At 40.0% G+C, this 21,534-nt stretch overlaps 1 protein-coding gene across 22 annotated transcripts in view; it reads left to right on the top strand.

The window, feature by feature from the left end:
- Nucleotides 1–21,534, top strand: part of ALPK1 (alpha kinase 1) — a 117,756-nt gene that overhangs the window by 28,483 nt on the left and 67,739 nt on the right. For 2 of the 22 annotated variants that reach the window (XM_061164190.1, XM_061164192.1), the window contains exon 3: nucleotides 21,256–21,353. The exons of 19 other annotated variants lie outside the window; for them this stretch is intronic. The gene's annotated coding sequence lies outside the window, so the exon portion shown is untranslated. Of the gene's footprint in view, nucleotides 1–19,990; nucleotides 20,354–21,255; nucleotides 21,354–21,534 lie in introns of those variants that run through there. One more of the 22 variants, XM_061164193.1, reaches the window with a different exon arrangement.

The raw sequence follows: 21,534 nt of genomic DNA, 5'->3' as shown, positions 1-21,534 counted from the left end.
CTGAGCAACTGAACTGAACTGAACTGACTTGAGACATGCAAGGTGGCAGCCCATACTTGAGAGGGGAGTTACTTTTTACATTGATGATTGTAACTCCTGTTTCCCAAGATGATATTAGCCCTGGTGACTAAAAAACTTAGGCAACAGTCACAAAAATTTTGTTATTGCCTATTTCGACTTTCAGCCTCTCCACTCCCCATTTTTTTCAGGATGCTTTCCAATCTTTACAAGTACTACTGCAGTGTCACTGTTGCTCTTAAAATTGGAGATTGACTGCTGCCAAGGTTCACAAATGTTTCAAGCAGCCCTAGGTAATTTGAACTTCTAAGCTGCCACAAGTTGTTCAGACTTTTCAAGGAAGGCCTTGTTTTTTAAGATCTCTGATTCCCTTGCTCTCTTTCTCTCCCCTTGCAAGGAAAGTCACCCAGGCTTCCCTGAGGCACAGTTATAGGGCTTTTGAGTAACTCATTCTTCACTTGGAGCCTTCCACTCCGAGTCAAACTGGTCTCCAACATAGGCCATATGTCTGGAGATCCTCCCACACCTCATGGTGAGTTTTCAGGCTTCCTGAGTTGCTTTCCTTTCCTTCCCTTGAGTTTATGGAAACTTTTATCATCCTTTTGTGTTTGGAATTCTTTGCAGTAGAGATGATCATCATTTCTTTACCAGCCATATGCTCATTGCCAACATCCCATTTTCACACAGTTTGCTCTGTTGTTCTTCCCCGACTGCTGAGGTTGTCCTATACAACCCCCACCACCACCAGAGTCATTGTTGCTTTAACTGATTGGACCAGGGATGGACAGGTGATGCCCACAGGTAATGAGCTGTGTGTTGTGCTAAGACTTTGTTTGTGAACTTAAGGATGCTCAGACTGAGTCATTTTCTATTGAGCGCTTGAATCAGGAGGGCAAGTAAAGCCAGGGTGAGTGGATCAGATAAGGATGGTTTACAGAGAGAAATAATTTAGACTCTGTCTATTCTGTTCACCTCTGTGGTCTTTGCATCTAGCATGGTGCCTGACGTAGAAGACTTTCAGTAAGTCTTAGTGGAATGAATAAAGCAGACTGTGGTGTGTGTGTGTGTGTGAGAGAGAGAGAGAGAGAGAGAGAGGAAATGGGAGAGAGAGAGAGACTACTTTTGCCTCCTACAGCTTTCCATCTCCTGATTCCAATCCCTCATGAAGACAACCTTCTTTTTCTGCCCTATGTCCATGAGATAGCCCTATGTCCATCCAATAATTTCCCCTTTATGCTAAAGTTAGTTTGGGTGTGTTCTGTTCCTTTGCAGCTAAATTAAATCTAAGAATCTCCCAATTCAGTGGGCATGTCTCTACATGGTCCAAGTGCACCTCACCTTTTGGGGATGAATAGAAACTCAAATTCAACCGAGAATAAAGAAAATACCTCCCCAGATAAAGCTTCTTCATCTTCTTAAAAGGCAACCTTTGAGAAAAAACATGATAGAAACTGCAGATTGAGGATCCTTTTGGAGAGAGGGTCAGACTTTAGGCATTGTTGGTTGAACATGACTTTATTTAAAGTCAGTGGAGAGTGTCAGACATGACTGGGACACTTGCCAACCTAAGCTCCAGGTGGAGGAAGAACAGCGAGTCACAGCTTTACCCTGAGCTCCGGAATGCTACTGGAGTGACTTGGTGATACAGAGACTTCTTGACAGTTTCTGGTTGTACTCCTGGCTGTTGAATAGCACACCACAGAAAAAGGTTATTCTTTCCTGCTCCCTGCCTGGGAGGACACATACAAACCTGAGAGGCAGGGGAGTTGTTGAAAAATTCATTGGCAATCATCATAGGCTTGAAACAAGGAAAAATGAAATACCTGGCAGCAATATGGTATATTTTTCAAGAGCATAGTTTTGAGGTGACACCAATGTCAAGGACCAACTCTCCAACTTACTAACTCGCTCTGTGTTGTTGACTAAGCTGCTTAACCCCTTAGAGCTGCAGATTTCTCATCTACACAGTGCAGAGAAAAAATACTTATAAATACGCTTTAAGTGTTAGATTAGATAATGTCTGTAAGTTCCTAGGCCAACGGTACCAACCAAGTGCTCAGTAAATGGTAAGGGTGGTTAGGATAATTAGTGCTTTGTCATACAAGGGTCAATGAAAAGTGTGTTATTTTCCTGTTAACTGGAAGGGAGGTTGCATTTTTTTAAGTTTGTGTATGTGTGAGCACGTGCTCAATCATGTCCAACTCTTTGTGACCCCATGGGCTGTAGCCTGCCAGGCTCCTCTGTCCATGGGACTTTTCAGGCAAGAATACTGGAGTGGATTGCCGTTTCTTGCCCCAGGGGCTCTACACAGGGAGTGAACCCGCTTCTCTTGTGTCTCCTGCATTGGCAGGCAAATTCTTTACCACTAGTGCCATCTGAGAAGCTTAAGTTTAGAAACTTAAACACACTGAAACATGTATGTCATAGCTCTTCTTTACTGGTATCTGGCTTCCCTGGGAGCTCAGACGGTAAAGCATCTGCCTATAATGCGGGAGACCTGGGTTCAATCCCTGGGTCGGGAAGATCCCCTGGAGAAGGAAATGGCAACCCACTCCAGTATCCTTGCCTGGAAAATCCCATGGACTGAGGATCCTGGTAGGCTACAGTCCATGGGGTTGCAGAGAGTCGGACACAACTGAGTGACTTCACTTTCTTTCTTTTCAAAATAAATCCCTGCATGTAGACAAATGTAAGAGTCCAGGAAGCAGCTAACAAGATAGTAGTTATGCAATAGATAGCCATCAGTTGTGGTATCAATCAACAGCAGAGTTCAGTTTAGTTCAGTTCACTCTCTCAGTTGTGTCCGACTCTTTGCGACCCCATGGACTGCAGCATGCCAGGCCTCCCTGCCCATCACCAACTCCCGGAGTTTACCCAAACTCATGTCCGTTGAGTCGGTGATGCCATCCAACCATCTCATCCTCTGTCGTCCCTTTCTCCTGCCGCCTTTAATCTTTCCCAGCATCAGGGTCTTTTCAGATGAGTCAGTTCTTCGCATTAGGTGGCCAGTATAGCAGCAGAAGCAGAGTAAACTCCCCCTAAAGAAGGCACATGTGAATTCTCACATGTGTTCTCAAGACCTTAAAAGCAATTGTAAACTATATGACCTGTAGATGGCGAACTTGGATAGGGTGAATATTAAACAATGACTACATAGAAAAGAAAGCAGTGGTTTTTGTTTTGTTAAAGGGAGGACTAAGAAAAGTGGATACATTATTAAAAAGCTGCACAACCCACACCAAGCCAAAAGCATCCTTTGCCAACACACTGGGTTCTTTCTTCCAAGGGGACCATCAGTCTGAATGTCAGAATGAATCCACCTTCAGTCATATGTGCTACTGACAGACAGTATCTACTGCATTTGCTGGTAGAAATGTTTTGGTTGAGTAGCCATGCTGGTTGCTAGTTAGTAATACAAGGAAAAGGACTGTCAAGTAGGGAACATAAATAGATTTCTTGTAAATCTCTTGAGGGGTATAGAAACATTACCTTCTCAGAATATCCATAGGTAACATTCTGTATCTGAACCCACTGTGCATGTCCAAAATAGCCGTATCTTTGGATCTGTATATTATAAATAATTATATCCTCCCTTGTTCAGTTACTGCCGCTGTGGTGTATTTGTTCTGTTACCCTCCCCAAGGCAATTCTTTAGGGACCAGTTACCATTCTTTATTGATATCATTTCACTGGCTGAGGATTTCTAGAGCACCACACTTGGCATTCAGGACTACTAAGGGAGCTCTGTAGTACTTTGTACAATGTATGTGCCCTACCTATTAGATGCATGTGGGGTTTTCTCCCTCAAATTTCTATTTTGGAGTACAGATTTTACTATTCCAGGTCACAACTCCCTATAACAAGTGAGTCTGTAGGGAAATTAGTGTGACTTTCCAAAACTGCCTGCTCCTACAGTGGCCTGAGATGTTCTGCTGGTTCTTTCAGTTGTGGAAAAAGCTCAGCAACTCCCCCAGCATGATGGACTGGTGACCACGTGCTGCCTTATAAAACAGGGTCACTGTCTCTAAAGGGCCTCTCAGCTTGTGGGTCAGGTGAAGGGACATCTTTAGACTTCTGTGGTACCTCTGCCCTGTCATTTATTATGAGGCTGTAATTATTGTCTGCACATTGGCCTCCCCACAACTGTGGACTTCCAGAGTCCAGAAACAGCATCATATTCATCTCTTGATCCTTAAACAGTTTGTGTTTGGCACACAGTAGGTACTTACAGAAATGTTGAAAGAATTAATATATGTGCTTGGGTAGGACAAGCATGCAGGAAGGTGGAAATGTCAATTTAGGGTTAAAAAAAAAGGAGGAAGATAGGCAACCTACCCATGAGTAATTGTACCAATGTTAGACAAATATTATTCCTAAAGAATAGAAGAAGAGAAAAGAGCAGTAGATTGTGTACAGCCTAATCCATTTATTTTTACTAACCAAACTCTCAAGAGATTGACTAACATCCTGGTTAACTGTGGCCAGTGGAGAACACATCTCTCCAGAGACCGCGGTGCTTGTTTCCTAATTCCATGTATTTCATATCTTCATTTATTTTATTACACAGAGTACTAACCACTGTACAATCACAGGATCTTCACTCTAGGATCATAGCATCTTCGTGCATTTCAAAAGGAAGAGGCAGTTCTTCCTCTCTGCTCTCAGGATGAGGCAGTTCTGGCTTTCAGGTAGCTTCTAAAAAGTTGCAGTTAATCTAAGCTATGGGAATAGGGAAGTTGTTTGAAAATCCAGAAATTATAAGATCTTACCTAAGAGTTGGATTTGGGTATAAAGGCACCCACTGGTGAAAGACAGATCGTAGAGGTTGGGAGTGACGAACAGTGAGAAGCAGACCCTGAAAGACAGTCCAAATAAGAGGAGCCACACATCACCCCAGTGTTGCTCATGGAATTGACAATGACATCTGACATAAAATAATGGGGATGGTCGAGGACATGGGGACCATGTACAGTGATGGGAGTAGGACTATTGTGTCTGCACGTGATAAGCACTGAGGAAGCACTGGTGGAATGAACAGGCCATTCTAAGGCTGAACTGCTGCTAAGGGAAGTCATGAACTGCTTCGCTAAGGGAACATTCATTTATAAACAGAAACTGAAGTGAAAAAAATGTGTAGAAACCAGCGCAGGAAAAGATAAAATGAAAAGCACTAATCAGAAACCATTCAGAAGAAAGGAAGGAAGCCATGTCTGGAAACCTGAATGAATGGATCATTATAATGGTGCTTATAAAAAGCTCTGTTTCCAGACAACCAGTTTAAAAGAGAAACATGCTATATAGTATGGTTTTCATCAGTCAGCAAAGTGTGTAAATTCATCTGGAATTTACATTCCTTAGAATTTACATTCCTTCATCCTTAGAAATAAATTTTAGAAAGAATTTATTGCACAGACACTTAAATAAGATAAATAAGAGAACATTTGATTTTGTGAAAGCTACATACATGTTATTCATGTACTAAACTATAAAGATAACCACCACCAATACAGCCTATGTAAAATAACAAGTGAAAAGGAGTGGGGGCACAAGAAATAGGTTACTGCATGAACATATACACTGCCATGCAAGCAGGAAAATATAAATATTGACCAAAGCCCCCATAGCAACTGATTATGATATTACAATTATAACTTTCTTAATGTACTCTCAGTAAGGAGGAGGGGAAGGGTAGTCTGAGAGGTTCTACTCCTTCCCATAGAGAAAGCTGAGCATGAAAGAATTGATGCTTTTGAACTGTGGTGCTGGAGAAGACTCTTGACAGTCCCTTGGACTGCAAGGGACTGCTCAGCTTTCTTTATTGTCCAATTCTCACATCCATACATGACTAGTGGAAAAACCTTAGCTTTGACTAGATGGACCTGTGTCAGCAGAGTAATGTCTCTGCTTTTGTTCATAGCTTTGCTTTCAAGGAGCAAGTGTCTTTTAATTTCATGGCTGCAATCACCATCTGCAGTGATTCTGGAGTCCAAGAAAATAAAGTCTGTCACTGTCATTGTTTCCCCATCTATTTGCCATAAAGTGATGGGACTGGATGCCATGATCTTTGTTTTTTTAATGTTGAGTTTTAAGCCAGCTTTTTCACTCTCCTCTTTCACTTTCATTAAGAGGCTCTTTAGTTCTCTCTTTCTGCCATAAGAGTGGTGTCATCTGCACAGTTGAGGTTATTGACATTTCTCCCAGCAATCTTGATTCCAGCTTGTACTTCATCCAGCCTGGCATTATGCATGATGTACCCTGCATATAAGTTAAATAAGCCTTGATATACTCCTTTCCCAATTTGGAACTAGTCTGTTGTTCATGTCTGGTTCTAACTTGCTTCTTGACCTGCATACAGTTTATCTGGAGGCAGGTAAGGCAGTCTGGTATGCCCATCTCTTGAAGAATTTCCCACAGTTTGTTGTGATCCACACAGTCAAAGGCTTTGGCATAGTCAATAAAGCAGAAGTAGATGTTTTTCTGGAACTCTCTTGCTTTTTTGATGATCCAACAGATGTTGGCAATTTGATCTCCGGTTCCTCTGCCTTTTCTAAATACAGCTTGAACATCTAGAAGTTCATGGTTCATTTGTTGTTGAAGCCTGGCTTGGAGAAATTTGAGCATTACTTTGCTAGCGTGTGAGATGAGTACAATTGTGTGGTAGTCTGAACATTCTTTGACATTGCATTTCTTTGGAATTGGAATGAAAACTGACCTTTTCCAGTCCTGTGGCCACTGCTGAGTCTTCCAAATTTGCTGGCCTATTGAGTGCAGCACTTTCACAGCATCATCTTTTAGGATTTGAAATAGCTTAACTGGAATTCCATCACCTCCACTAGCTTTGTTCGTAGTGATGCTTCCTAAGGTCCACTTGACTACGCACTCCAGGATGTCTGGCTCTAGGTGAGTGATCACAACATTGTGGTTATCTGGATCATGAGGATCATTTTTGTATAGTTCTTCCATGTATTCTTGCCACCTTTTCTTAATATCTTCTGCTTCTGTTAGTTCCATACAATTTCTGTCCTTTATTGAGCCCATCTTTGCATGAAATGTTCCCCTGATATCTCTAATTTTCTTGAAGAGATCTCTAGTCTTTCCCATTCTACTGTTTTCCTCTATGTCTTTGCATTGATCACTGAGGAAGGCTTACTTCTCTCTCCTTGTTATTCTCTGGAACTCTGCATTCAAATGGGTATATCTTTCCTTTTCTCCTTTGCTTTTTGCCTCACTTCTTTTCACAGCTATTTGTAAGGCCCCCTCAGACAGCCATTTTGCTTTTTTTCATTTCTTTTTCTTGGGGATGGTCTTGCTGCCTGTCTCCTGTACAATGTCATGAACCTCCATCCATAGTTCATCAGGCATTCTTGTCTATCAGATCTAGTCCCTTAAATCTGTTTCTCACTTCCACTGTATAAGGGATTTGATTTAGGTCATACCTGAATGGTCTAGTGGTTTTCCCTACTTTCTTCAATTTAAGTCTGAATTTGGCAATAAGGAGTTCATGGTCTGAGCCACAGTCAGCTCCCGGTCTTGTTTTGCTGACTGTATAGAGCTTCTCCAACTTCAGCTGCAAAGAATATTATCAATCTTATTTCAGTGTTGACCATCTGGTGATGTCCATGTGTAGAGTCATCTCTTGCGTTGTTGGAAGAGGGTGTTTACTATGACTAGTGCGTTCTCTTGGCAAAACTCTGTTAACCTTTACCCTGTTTCACTTTGTACTCCAAGGTCAAACTTGCCTGTTACCCTAGGTATCTCTTGACTTCCTACTTTTGCATTCCAGTCCCCTGTGATGAAAAGGACATCTTTTTTTTGGTTTTAGTTCTAGAAGGTGTTGTAGGTCACCATAGAACCATTCAACTTCAGCTTTTTCGGCATTAGTGGTTGGGGCATAGACTTGGATTACTGTGATATTGAATGGTTTGCCTTGGAAACGAACAGAGATCATTCTGTCGTTTTTAAGACTGCACCGAAGTACTGCATTTCGGACTCTTTTGTTGACTATGAGGGCTACTCCATTTCTTCTAAGGGATTCCTGCCTACAGTAGTAGATATAATGATCATCTGAATTAAATTCCCCCATTCCAGTCCATTTTAGTTCGCTGATTCCTAAAATGTCGATGTTCACTCTTGCCATCTCCTGTTTGACCGCTTCCAGTTTATCTTGATTCATGGACCTAACATTCCAGGTTCCTGTGCCATATTGCTCCTTACAGCATAGGACTTTACTTCCATCACCAGTCACATCAACAACTGGGTGTTGTTTTTGCTTTGGCTCTGTCTCTTCATTCTTTCCGGAATGATTTCTCCACTCTTCTCCAGTAGCATACTGGGCACCTACCAACCTGAGGAGTTGGTGTCCTATCTTTTTGCCTTTTCATACTGTTTGTGGGGTTCTCAAGGCAAGAATACTGAGGTGGTTTGCCATTCCCTTCAATAGTGGATCACGTTTTGTCAGAACTCGCCACCATGACCCGTCCGTCTTGGGTGGCCCCACACGGCATGGCTCATAGTTTCACTGAGTTAGACAAGGCTGTGGTCCATGTGATCAGATTGGTTAGTTTTCTGTGATTGTGGTTTTCATTCTGTCTGTCCTCTGATGAATAAGGATAAGAGGCTTATGGAACCTTCCTGATGGGGGAGACTGGCTGAGGGGGGAAAGTGGGTCTTGTTCTGATGGGCCACCAGGGAAGCAATTTAATAAGGGGGTCCATCAAATAGCATCTAATTTGGAAGAGAGAGCACAGGTCTCACTATCAGTTCATTCTACATGGCCAGATATTCAGTCTTTATCAGGACGCAGCAGGGGGAAAAAAAAAAACAGCAGCTGTTTCTTGAGGAAAATAGTTATTTATCAAAGAGGTGTGACTTTTCTCTCAATTCTAGGGGCTGTACTATTTTATTTGGGAATTCTGTAAGCTCAGTGATCTGCTACAAAATATTGCACACATTAGATTTCCCGGTCACAAGGTCTAACGGCTGGTGAAAACGGCTTACTCTTTAAACTGAACTGACTGAAGACTACTCCTTTGCTTTGGGCCCTCTTGAAATATAGAATCCTTATGGTTTATTCAGTAAGTAGGAAGGAGCAACACAAATATAATTTTATTTTTCCTGTCTTATACTAAAGTCCCATGAAATGTGTGTGCCTCTTTCTTCATGGAATTAGAGATACAAGGTGCGGTTAACTATCCTCTAGTTTGGAGGAGATACCTAAGCACACCCCCCGACATCTAGACTCCCAGAAACATCAGTGAGTTAGTAGATCTCTGAACTCTCATGGAATTTATCTCTTATCCTCAGTGACATATGTGTCTTATCAAGGTGTCTTATGTATTTTACACTTTCTGACCAAATTGTGGTACCCAACCCCACCTCATGGATAGCACAATGAATCTAAAGTCTCTGTTAAACGTTCCCATGTTAATCATTTTGACCCAGGGGAGCTATGTTCCTTTTTCTCTTCTTAGTTTATCATTTTAGAATTTATTTACATACACATTCCCCTGGTTCCTACTGATACAAGTTAGAAAAAAATCATATAATTTTTGGGGGTGTGTGTAAACCTATTCCTTGAGGTATGACTTGGTCAGACTCTTTTTCTGGTATTTAGGTACCTCAGTTTCAAAAGGCTAAACCTTAAAACTTGCTGATATTTTCCCTTTCCCTTCCTTCCTTTCTTTCTCTCTCCCTCCCTCTTTTCCTCCTCTTTTTTCCTTTCTCCTTTCTTTCTTCTGTTGGAAAATAGCATAAATTGGCTTTATTTATATTTACTTTTTAACCTAACATACAGTAAAATTGACCTTTAGTTTGGTCTTTATCATTTTAACACATATATAGATCTGCGTAACCATGATACAGTGGAGATAGATAAGAAAGTACCCTGCATAGATTCACTCATAGAGTGGGTGAAGGGAGATTCAGTAGGAATTCAATCAGCTAATTCAATCAGTGAGGCACAGGCAGACAGAAATTACAGTTGAAGGTATGAATTCTATCATGTAAAACAAAAATCTCTAACAGCAAGTAGGTTACTTCCTTGAGTCTCCTTGCCTTGAGATGCAATTTCCTTGAGTCTCATTGCCTCTTTTGTAAATAGAGATAATAAAAACGTAATGAATGAAACTTTGCTAAATATAGTTTTAACATCTTTGTATGCCTGTTCAGTCACTTCTGTCCTGTCTGACTCTTTGTGACCGTATGGACTGTAGTCCACAGGCTTCTCTGTCCATAGAATTCTTCCTGGGAAGAATACTGGAGTGTGTTGCCATGCCCTCCTCCAGGGGATCTTCCCAACCCGGGGATTGGACCTGTGTCTCCTGCTTGGCCGGTGATTCTTTACTGCTGAGCCGCTGGGGAAGCCCCTTTAACATTTTAGTTAAAGGGGCTGCAACTAAGGGGAGTTAAAAGCTTTCCTTTAACTAAGGGTCCTTACTCTGTGTGACCCCATGGACTATAGCCCGCCAGGTTCCTCTGTCCATGGGGATTCTCCAGGCAAGAATACTGGAGTAGGTTGCCATGCCCTCCTCCAGGGGATCTTCCCAACCCAAGGATGGAGGGCAGGTCTCCCGCATTGCAGGCAGATTCTTTACCATCTGAGCCACCAGGAAGGCCCTTTAAAATCTTTATTGAGATACAATTTACATACCATAAAATTTACTCATTTTAACAGTACAGTTTAATTCTTCTTAGTAAATTTATCAAGTTATGCAAATGAAACCTCAACTTGAACTTATGTATTACCAGGATTAAAGGTGTACAGCTTTAAAATTTATAGCAAAATTTTCTTTTGTGTATGGAAGTGCTGAAGTTGCCCACAGTGAGAGAAAGAATTGGTTGCCTGACTCACAGCTCAGTCACCTCAGAAGGGAAGAAATTGTCCCTGCCACATAGCAGGTATACAACAAATCCAGGCCCATTTATTAATAACTCCAGATGCTGAATTCTGTCCATTGGTCTGTAAAGACTTTCTGGCACATGCTTGTAAAGAAAATGGCCAAGTTAAATAAGGAACTCTATTGTGAAATGTATTTAACTTGCACACATGTTCAAAAATATTTGAAAATTACCAAAAAAGAACTACTCAGGCAACAGTAAAGAATGTGAACAAAATAATGAAGGATTTGTATTAGATGGTTTATATGGATTATCTAAGTGAAGGTTGACATGGAACTGATCACAGAATCTGAGTTTCCTGGAAATAAAGGCGAAAAGGGACACTGTGATGAGGCTTAGGTTTTTGTAGTCTAATAAAAAGAAATATTTCCATTTGGCATGGAAACCAAAAAAATCTAAACCTCATCATATTGTCGCTTTTCGCCTTTACTCCCGGGAAACTCAGATTCTGTGATCAGTTCCACCTTAAGTAAATTAGGGCTCCCTTGGTGGCTCAGACATTGAATCTGCCTGCAGTGTAGGAGAACCTGTTCCATCCCTGGGTTGGGAAGATTCTCTGGAGAAGGAAATAGAGCAACCCACTCCAGTATTCTCGCCTGGAGAAATGCCATGGGCAGAGGCTTGACAGGCTACAAAGTTCATGGGGTCGAAAAGAGTCAAACACGCCTGAGCAACTAAAAGTAAAATAACATTAAGCAGTATACTAGACATATTCAACAGCAATTTTTACCAAGTAATTGTTTTCCAAATGACAACTTATAAACCATTTTTGCAAATTAATTGTAATAAAATAAATATGATCAATTTTATTTGCAGTATAATTTAAGCATTAGTAAGGGAGTATCCTCAGTAGAAGGATGTACTTGCTTCTTTGTTTCTAACTAAAGACTTACATTTTCTGCAATGTTGTACAACTTTTAGTTTGTTATATTTTGTTGAAATTGGATTACTGGATTATCTATTTGCTGCATAAATAATACCAGCTAAGCCATCTTTGTCTACAGGAAAGTGAGCTACTATAGACTACTGCACCTAAATGTTTAATGCTATCCTGTAAAAATAAGGGTAAAGAAAAAAAGACCTGTGGCATCACTGAGTCTCTTTCCTCTGATTAACCAAGGTCAGATTCCCTAGATGAAAGATGTGGTTAGAACTTGATGCTAATCAAAGGACCAAAAACACTTGACTATAGTTCATTTGAATCTTAGTTGAAAAGATTGTGGATAGACACTTAGGAAAAAGTGAAATCAGCATAATATCTCCTCTTCAAGTACAGTCCAGCTTTCAGAGTGGTAACATGGATTTCAGCCTCCTCGTAATTCTCCTTGATGAAAACAGAAGGATTTCACAGCACAGAAAGCAGAGGTTTATGAGTCTGGATACAGACAGACGCACAAGAGAACTCTGTTCATCGTCTTCAAAGTGATGCAGCGATGGCAGGGCTGCTGCTGTGGCCACATGTAATATAGCCTGTAACTCTTTAAAGAGGATTAGCTTTAGCGCGCTGGGAGCATTCAACATTGGATTTCACGTGGAGTAGAATATGCTAATGAAATGTAAATGTCTATGGCAAACATTACATAATATCTAAAACCTTCAAAACTGAGCTTTGTCTCTTGCACAGTGGGAAACCAAACTTTATCATATCAGAAGAACAAGTAAAAGGGAAACAACCTTATACTTTTCTGCCTATGCATCTGCTGCTATAAAAATGAATTTAAATATATATTCACATATATTTATATTTAAACTAAGTTGCCATGTCAGTAGAAAAACCAAAGTTTAGTCATTCAAATGCATCCTACTAGATCTTTGTCCAGAAATGAAATAATTTATCTTTGTAGAAAAGGATATACATATAATATGAATTTTTAAAAAACATTTAATTCTATTTTTTAAATACTATTTTAGGATTACAGAGGGCTTGCGGGGTGGGTCTTTTCCCTATTTCACCTTAAAATTTCTTGCTTGTGGTCCTTTTGCCTGCACAATCTTTCTGCTTGATATTGGACAACTGTATCTTTATCATAGTTTTCCATATAGTGTTTTTACTACTTTCATTGGAAGCAAATGTGAGATTTGATTAGTTTCTTAAAACTGTATGTATACTCAGTTAATATGAAAATTATTTTCACATATTTAGAATTTCAGAATATATCTGGCATTGGGAAGGTGAACTTATTATAAGGTGTGTGATTTGCAAACCATGCAACTGTGTGTAGCTCTCAGAATCCATACACGTGTTCCCAAAGATTGAAAGCCCCCTAAAGATTTCATCTCAATTACTAGGAAATAAAGGCCCTGCACACACATGCAACCGGGTGTCGTGGCTCGATTTCCAACGCGTGATCTTTCATTAGTTACTAGCATTTCACTACACTCAACCGAATAGCTTAGATTCTCTTGGTTTTTGTTGTTCAGTAGTGTGTATGTGTTTTATATCTCAGTTTTGAAGGGTTTGTCTCTGTAGGCTTCAAGGGGTGGTAATACATATTCATGAAAGAGCACTCTTTCCAGTCCTTGCCACCACTGACAAAGCCTTGGCTGTTTCACACAGCAAGCTGACTGGGATTGTGTGTGGGGGCTGCATGGCCAGATTAGTGCAAACAGCAAGCCCACTTCTCTGCTTGTTAGGCCTTGCCTTCCTGACAATTTCCCCAGTTGTCATTTGTGACAAGGCTGTCATTAGGTGATGGCTTCTTTTGGCCATTTTCAGATAAAGATAATTTCCTTAACTTCCATTTTATTTGACAACAAGCAGTTTGGGAGAGAAAGGAAGTGCTTCAGCAGTTTATGGATTAGGGTTTTGTCACTTCAAAGGCATCTTTGATCTAAAAATATGTGCTGTACCAAATTCATTATGTCTTTCCTTAAAGGGCTTTTAAATTTATTGATCTTCTCCTCAATTATTCTCTTTTTACGTCCAGTAATGATGTGTGAGATGGTAGTGTTGGGAAAAGCCTAAGGAGGAGTGTGGGGAAAATGCAGCCAACTGGTCACTTCTGAGGCTATTACGAGAACCAAACAACAGGTGCTTTTGTTTAGGGTCAATTCTCTTCTGAATCTCTATGCAGACAAAGGCCCCTCTGCTGTCTATAGATCAACATGAAGATATTATACCAACAGAATAAGACAGGATTATGTTTGGCATTGCAGCCTAGTAAAGATTTTGAAAACCTCTCAATTTGTGCAAAATTGTGCCCACAATTGTCTTCATCCTCATCACTGAGTCCATGAGTTTTGAAAGCCAGCAAATGAGTAAAGAAGAAAGAGCAAGTGCTTCTTTGTGAACCAATAATTTGGCTTTCTCTAGAAGCAATCCTTGAGGCTCAGCTTGCTCAAGTTCTCATAATTGGATCATTAGAAAATCATACAGAGCAGAAAGTAAGAGGCTAAGAATCCATAAGTGAAAATAGACTTTAAAAACACAGGAAGATGAGCTTGTATGGTTAGATATTGGTTCTCTTGTTCAGAAGGTCCACTTACCCTCTTTGCCCTCTTTTTGCCGTTGTTCTAAGCAATTGTTACATGGAATTACTGTGTTTTAAACTACACCATGGACAAAGGAGTAAATCCTTTGAATAGTTTATATCCAAACTATCACAGTTAACAATTGTCTTCTAAAACGTCACATATAATAACCTCAGTTGACTGTAGCACAAGCCACTCACTTCTATTTCTACAGCTAGGAAAAGGGAGTTAAAACAAATGGCTTAAATTTGGGGGAGGTGTCTAACTATACTATTTTATTAGCCTCTTGAAAGGCTATTTTATAATTTTCAGAGATATCTAGATGCTATTGATAATAAGTTCATTTCAGCAAATCATAATTTCAAAATCTTACACATTAAAAGAAATGTGTAATTTTAAAGCATGATAAAGTTCCTAAAAGCAATACAAATTGTTTCTTTTGAAAATCAGTTTCCTGAATTTCTAAAAACCAGTAGAACATAATGCCTTTCACTTTGAAAAATCAGTTGAGAGGTTTGGGACTCTACCCTTGTGCCCTCAGTACTCTTCTCTGTAAAGTCAGGATAGAAATAGCTGTCAAACAATGTCAGAAATATTTTCCATGTGTGAGGTTATTTTATCTTTATTAAGAGGTAGATACAATTATTAGCTTGACTTTACAGATGAGGAAACTGAGGCTCAAAGAAGTTCAGTAACTTGCCCATTGACTCATATCCAGGAAGTGGTGGAGCCAGACGTGGGTACTTTGGGTTCCAAGCCTCTGTTCTTAGCCCTAGGACCTGGAAGACACAGGATCTAGAATACTCAAATAGTCATCTCCTAATTCCTCCTGGTCCTGAACAAGTAAATGTTCACACTCGTCTCCCCTGCTGTCTCTCCAGCTCCCCAGTCCTGGTTGTCTGCTCCGTTCTCTCCAAGGAACTGAGAGGGTACAAGGGGATTCTTATTCTCCGCTTAGGTTCATCCAGTTTTCCTTCCGCCTGCACGTTAAACACAGGGGGATTGGCCTGCCAAAATCCGATAAATTCAGACAGTAGGGTTCAGGGTTCATTTTGCTGTCTTTTCAAGGACTCTTCCATCACTTCATGAAAGTTCTGTGAGGTAATTTATCTTGACTTGCTTTTAACCAGAAAACCTTGATTTTTCACTTCCTTGAGAAATCAGTAGAAGCTCCTTTGGAGGAGGAAAGGAATAGATTTTGAAGAAGAACGTTTTGAAGCGAGATCTCTGTTTTGTCTTGGAGTTCACCTGCTTCGTGACACGTGAATGCGCCGCATTAACTGGCAGACAGCAACACCATCAGCCTGCCTCGGAAGAGACCACAGTAAACACCCGTCTCAAAGAGACCGCGCTGAAATATGATATCAGCTGCAAGAGAGGGCCATCTCCTCCGGTCAAATGAGAAAAATCATATTATCCTCACTGTGGTATACAAATAGCGTGTAAGCCACATTCTCCATTTGAATGCTGACAATAAAGTGCTAACCTCACCGCTTAGGGCCAGCCTGATCCCATCTCCAAACACAAACACTCTGCCTCAGTTTGGCTGGGGGCTGTGTCATGGCCTCCCCACCCCCACCTTTTCTTCCCCCCTGTTAATTGGCTGAGACCACCAGAATTTGGAGGACACAGATGTCACTGATAGTTTTCCTAGGGAGCACATTCAGGCCCATCTGTTGCAGCCTAGAAGGCTGTTCATATATCCACAAGGCCTTCATTTAATTCTTGTCAGAAAGTAATGTAAATCCAGTTTACCTCAGAGGTCGCAGCCGAGATTTATGCCAATGAGCCCCCTGCAATTTACACACACTGTAGTTGTATAGGATGAAAAGAAAGCCTTTCATGTTGGTGCATATTAACAAGAAAGCCTGCCTTCCGCGAGGGGCTTTTTGATTGAGGTTTCTCCTGATTTTAATACAGCCGATGCCAGTTGGTATACCCAGCTTTAGAAAAAGAAAAAAAATCTAATCTTTAAAGTTTCTTCTTTATAAGAGGTAAAAGAGAAAAAGAGGAATCCTAGCAAGTGGTACTGCTATGTCTTTAATTATCTTTACGAAACAAAACTCCCGCGAACTCGGAGAATATAGTGTGACGGCAGAGCGTGTTCTGGCCTGAATTACTGCTGGTTGAAATCTAGAGAGAATTCAGTTGTGAGCAATTGTCTTTCCAATGCGATAATAGTAGGAGTGACCATCTGAATTAGTCTCTGGCTTTTCAGCTGCCTCTCTCTAGTGTATTTAAAGAAAATTGTGAAATTTGATCAACTTTCTCTGGACCAGGCTGGGTAGAAATTGATTCATTAGTAAAATGGAAGCATACATATGTGATACACACATGCATATTTATAGAATTACTTTATTAGAAGTCCGATAAGAGTACCTAGAAAGGCTACTGTTAATCCTATCTTTCTGTGTATTAACACACTCTGAAATATTCAAGACTATGTCAGTAAGCTGGATGGCAAATGGCTTTAAAAACACCCATGGGGTCAAAATCTTCTTGAAAGTTTGAATATGCCCCCTTATTCTTTATGTGATCTTAAGACAAATTATTTAACCTCCATGACCCTCAATTTTCTTATTTCTAAAGTGGGAATAATAAAGCCTATATCAAAAGGGATTGTGTCTGAGGTATATAGTACATAAAGTATAGAAAGTATTCATTCAACCAATGAAAAATTCCCTCTCCACTCTGCCTTTTGGGGTCAGCAAACTATGGGTTTAGAATATTAGTTAACTTAGTTCAAATGCCTGAACATTCAATTAATCAAACTACTTTTTCACATTTAAAAAGTTTTTGAAGACAGATGAAGTTGGAGATTTTTTTTCTTCCATGGTTTTGAATTTTTGTTTTGCTTAACTTCTTAATTCTCTAAAAGTAGAATAGGAGCATGTTACCCAGTTTGGCAAAAACAGGCAGGGCCTCTCTATTTACTCACAGTAGTTTAGCTTCTGAGTTCCCAAGACAGTGTTAATAGGGCATGAGCCTCTTGTGTTTTTATAGACAGAATTCATTTACCTGTGCTAATAGCTTTGAAATATTTGGTGTGATTATTTATGTTCCACATTTGCCCCTTTGTTTATATTTTGCTTAAGATAATATTAAACTTAGAATGTGATTTCAAAGCACAAACTAACAGAGAAATGCAACAGCACACCCTACATATTTATATGATGGGTGTGTAGGTGGAATAGAGCTGTGATAAAAAATACAGTGTGTTACTGGTAACTCATTAGGCAGACACTCCAAATGGACGATCACAGCCTGGGCTTGATCACGGAATTGGATCAAGTCATAGCCTCACTTTACAGAGCCTTACTCCACATTAGGGAACTGAAGCCCAATTTTGCTGGCCCAGTCTAAAGCTGGTACTAGGCCGAATTAAAGTAATTTCAGAATTGTCTTTCGCTGCTTCTCAGGGGTCATGAAAGCCATTCCTTTTTGTCTGTGCTCTGTGCTCAGGTGCTCACTCATATCTGACTCTTTGCGACCCCATGGACTGTAGCCCACCAGGCTCCTCTGTCCATGGGATTTTCCAGGCAGGAATACTGGAGTGGGTTGCCATTTCCTTCTCCAGGGGGTCTTCCCAGCTGAGGGATCAAACCCAGGGCTTCTGCATTTCCTGCATTGGCAAGTGGATTCTTTACCACTGAGCCACCTGGAAAGACTTCCTTTTTGCTTTGCAGTCCTCAAAACAAAATCTTTAAAGAATTTTATAAAGAGAGATTTCAAATATGTGCAGAAGTGGTGGGGGCAATATACAAAATCTAATGTAATTTGATTCAGCCTCAACATTTATCAACCTATAGCCAATTTTGCCTAATTTACATCCCCACTTCCATGAGAGAACTGCACTTCCATGCCCTACACCTCAGATTTATATAGAATTGAGCTGAAGTCACTCAGTTGTGTCCGACTCTTTGCGACTCCATGGACTGTAGCCTCCCAGGCTCCTCAGTCCATGGGATTTTCCAGGCAGGAATACTGGAGAGGGTTGCCATTCATATAGATTTATCTGTAAATATTTCAGAGTGTTTCCTTAAAAGATATGAACTTATATTTACAGTAACCACAATACTGTTATCTCACCTTTAAGATTAAGACGGACTCCTTAATATAATTTATTGTGACTTAATATTATCACAATATTATATGACTTAATATTTTGCCACCCTCCCTTTTAAAATAAGCTTGATTACTTGGCTCTCATGTTCCAAATTAGTTGTTTTGCTTCCATGACACAGTGGTTTCATGAACACTCTTTCATAATGACTTTCACTGGGGATACATGTAGATGGTATATTTTGTGGTATGTGGTAGTGTCTTCCTAGAATGAGAATTTTTCATCTGATTGAAAAATAAAAGTTGAATCATTATTCTGCTCCTACCCCATCCTCACTGATTCAATTAGGTAAGTTTTCTAAACTTCTTAGCTTCAAATGAAACTGTTAATATATGTGAAGGCCACTGTAGAACATGGACAGAAATGATACTGCTCTGGGGAGATCGTGCTGACCATTCATTCATACTATTCTTTCCCCATATGGGGTCTTGCAGATTTTCGTATGTGAGTATTTTTTAAATAAATGTATAGCATTTTCCCATTTTGATCAGGGCAGACAAATTGCTGTATGAAGCAGTAAAAAGAATAAGAGAGGATTGCATTTTAGCCAGTATAACAAAAAAAAAAAAAAAAGACAGTGCAGTGCTTAATTTTTAAGTTTACTACCACTAAAAAAAAATGTTTCACTTAAAGAAATTCAAATGCTTATTGTAATCAGAAAATCCACTGTGCTCATAAATAATGACCTCACTTCTCAGTTGGCTGTATTGAGCTCTCCTGGGAGGAGATGTGTTTCCTCCCTGTCAGGATTAATCTATAAATGCAGTCACCACTTAGACTTCATCAGATCTTTCCTTTCTCTTCATTGGTCCCCCTGGAATTATATTACTGCTTGAATAAGGTCAAATTAGGATACTTTTTTTTTTCCCAAGAAAAAACATAGCTGCTGTGTTTTCAGCACTTTAAAATTTAAGAATCAAGTCTGCTTTTTAAAACAAATCAGGTTATACATTTCTGTCACAGTATCACCATATACCTAAATAATACATTTTTTTTTGGTGTGTTTATTGGTTTCTTCCCCACAAAATACAGGACACAGAGTGATCTTATGAAAAAAACCAGTGTATTGAATGTTTAAAAGCTTGTGTCTAACTCCGGCAGATAATCTACTGAGTTGCCATTTGAACTTGGACAAATCACTAAACTTCTGACTTTCTTTATCTTCAAATTGGCACCATATTACTTGCCACCTTCCCCATTGTAATCTTATAAAAATAAAATAATCAACCCAATTCTTCTATTTCCTCTTGTCAATATGTACTATGAAATACTTTTTCTTCTATAATAGTGGGAAAGATAGAATCAATTCTCTGACTTGTCTAAATTTAAGTAAACTCATCCTGTGGGTCAGAATGTTGCTTTGGAATTTTTTGTAAGTTGAATTAGACACTCATTTTACTTCCCCAATGAGGTTATCTTTGAGGCTTGGAAATGTCTATTCTGTTTCTTGGTAACTTTCAAAAGTTTGAAGTACAGTATATAACGGATACTCAATAAATGCTTAACTACCACTCAGGAGTTTGCAAATACTAGTCAGTATGTATCATTTTATATTTTAAAACTCTAAAAGTTAGTTATTAAAACAAAGCATTAAGGAAACAGTAGGAAACAAAAAAATTTTTTGCCAGTAATAGATTGTGTAAAAAACTAGTGTGTTTCACTTGTCTTTTCTGATTTACTAATTTTTTAAAAAACTTTTTTCTGTGTCACTGTTAACTCTATACTGGCAAATAGTCCTTCATTAGCTAAAAGCAAAGGAGTGAACACCAAGTCTCAGATCTCTATTCCCTTTATTATAGAAAAGAGGAAATGAGACTTCTTCGCCTTGAGGAACTACCAAAGAAAGTGAGTGGAGTGGCTTAAAAACCATCAAGTTGTCCCCCAAATCAGGTGATTGACACGCTGAGCACATTTGTTCCGAGACTGAGTGGCATTTTACTCAGTAGCAGAACTCTTACAGAAAGCATAGAATCCTGAGATTCTAAAACTGTACCCATTTTCCAAGTCAGCCGGATGAAGAGAGGGCCTTCAGATTCTATGCAGGTTCAGAGTGGGCCTGGGTTTTTAATTGAGCCTTTTTGTTTATTTTTTTTTAATTCGTTTCTTTAAATTGGAGGATAATTGCTTTACAGTGTTGTGTTGGCTTCTGCCGTACATCAACATGAATCAGCCATAGACTTCAGTGTGTCCCCTCCTTGAGCCTCCCTCCCACCTCCACCCCATCCCACCCCTCTGGGTTTTCATGGGGCACCGGGTTGAGTTAGCTCCCTGTGCCACAGGGCAACTTCCCACCAGCTAGCTGTTTCACACGTGGTAGCGTATATATTTCAATGTTACTCTCTCGATTTGTCCCACCCACTCGTGCCCCCGCTGTGTCCATAAGTCTGTTCTCTATGTCTGAGTCTCTGTTCCTGCCCTGCAGATAGGTTCATCAGTACCATCTTTCTAGATTCCATACATATGTGTTAATCTATAATATTTGTGGGTTTTTTTTTTTCTGTCTGACTTATTTCACTCTGTATGACAGTACTTTAGACTTTTTAGCTAAGATGAGCCATGCTGAGGACTCTGTGGGTTTGCATGTGTGGTGGGATACCTACCTCAAGAGGTGAAAGTGAAAGCAAAAGTGTTAGTTACTCAGTTGTGTCCAACTCTTTGCCACCCCATGGACTATAGCCTGCCAGCTCTTCTCTCCATGGCATTTCCCAAGCAAGAATACTGGAGTGGGTTGCCATTTCCTTTTCCAGGGGATCTTCTCAACCCAGGGTTCGAACCTACATCTCCTGCATTGGCAGGTGGATTCTTGACCACTGACTGAGCCACCAGAGAAGCTAGACCTCAAGAGGTAAATACCCCAAAAGTAAGCATGCTATCTTTCCTTTTCTGACCCTTCTTTTTTTCTCTACCATCAGACAAAGTAGCAAGATTCTGTTGTAAACTCCTTGTCCTACAGAGCCCCTTGCCTCTGGGTTGTCACTGTGTTTAAGTGGTTTGGTGTGTGGATGTTGGCCCCACTGAACAACACT

The sequence above is a fragment of the Dama dama genome, chromosome 17 (assembly GCF_033118175.1).
Source record: "Dama dama isolate Ldn47 chromosome 17, ASM3311817v1, whole genome shotgun sequence".
Lineage (NCBI taxonomy): Eukaryota > Metazoa > Chordata > Mammalia > Artiodactyla > Cervidae > Dama > Dama dama.
Note: the sequence above shows the minus strand (reverse complement) of the source record. Positions and strands in the feature narration are given on the sequence as shown.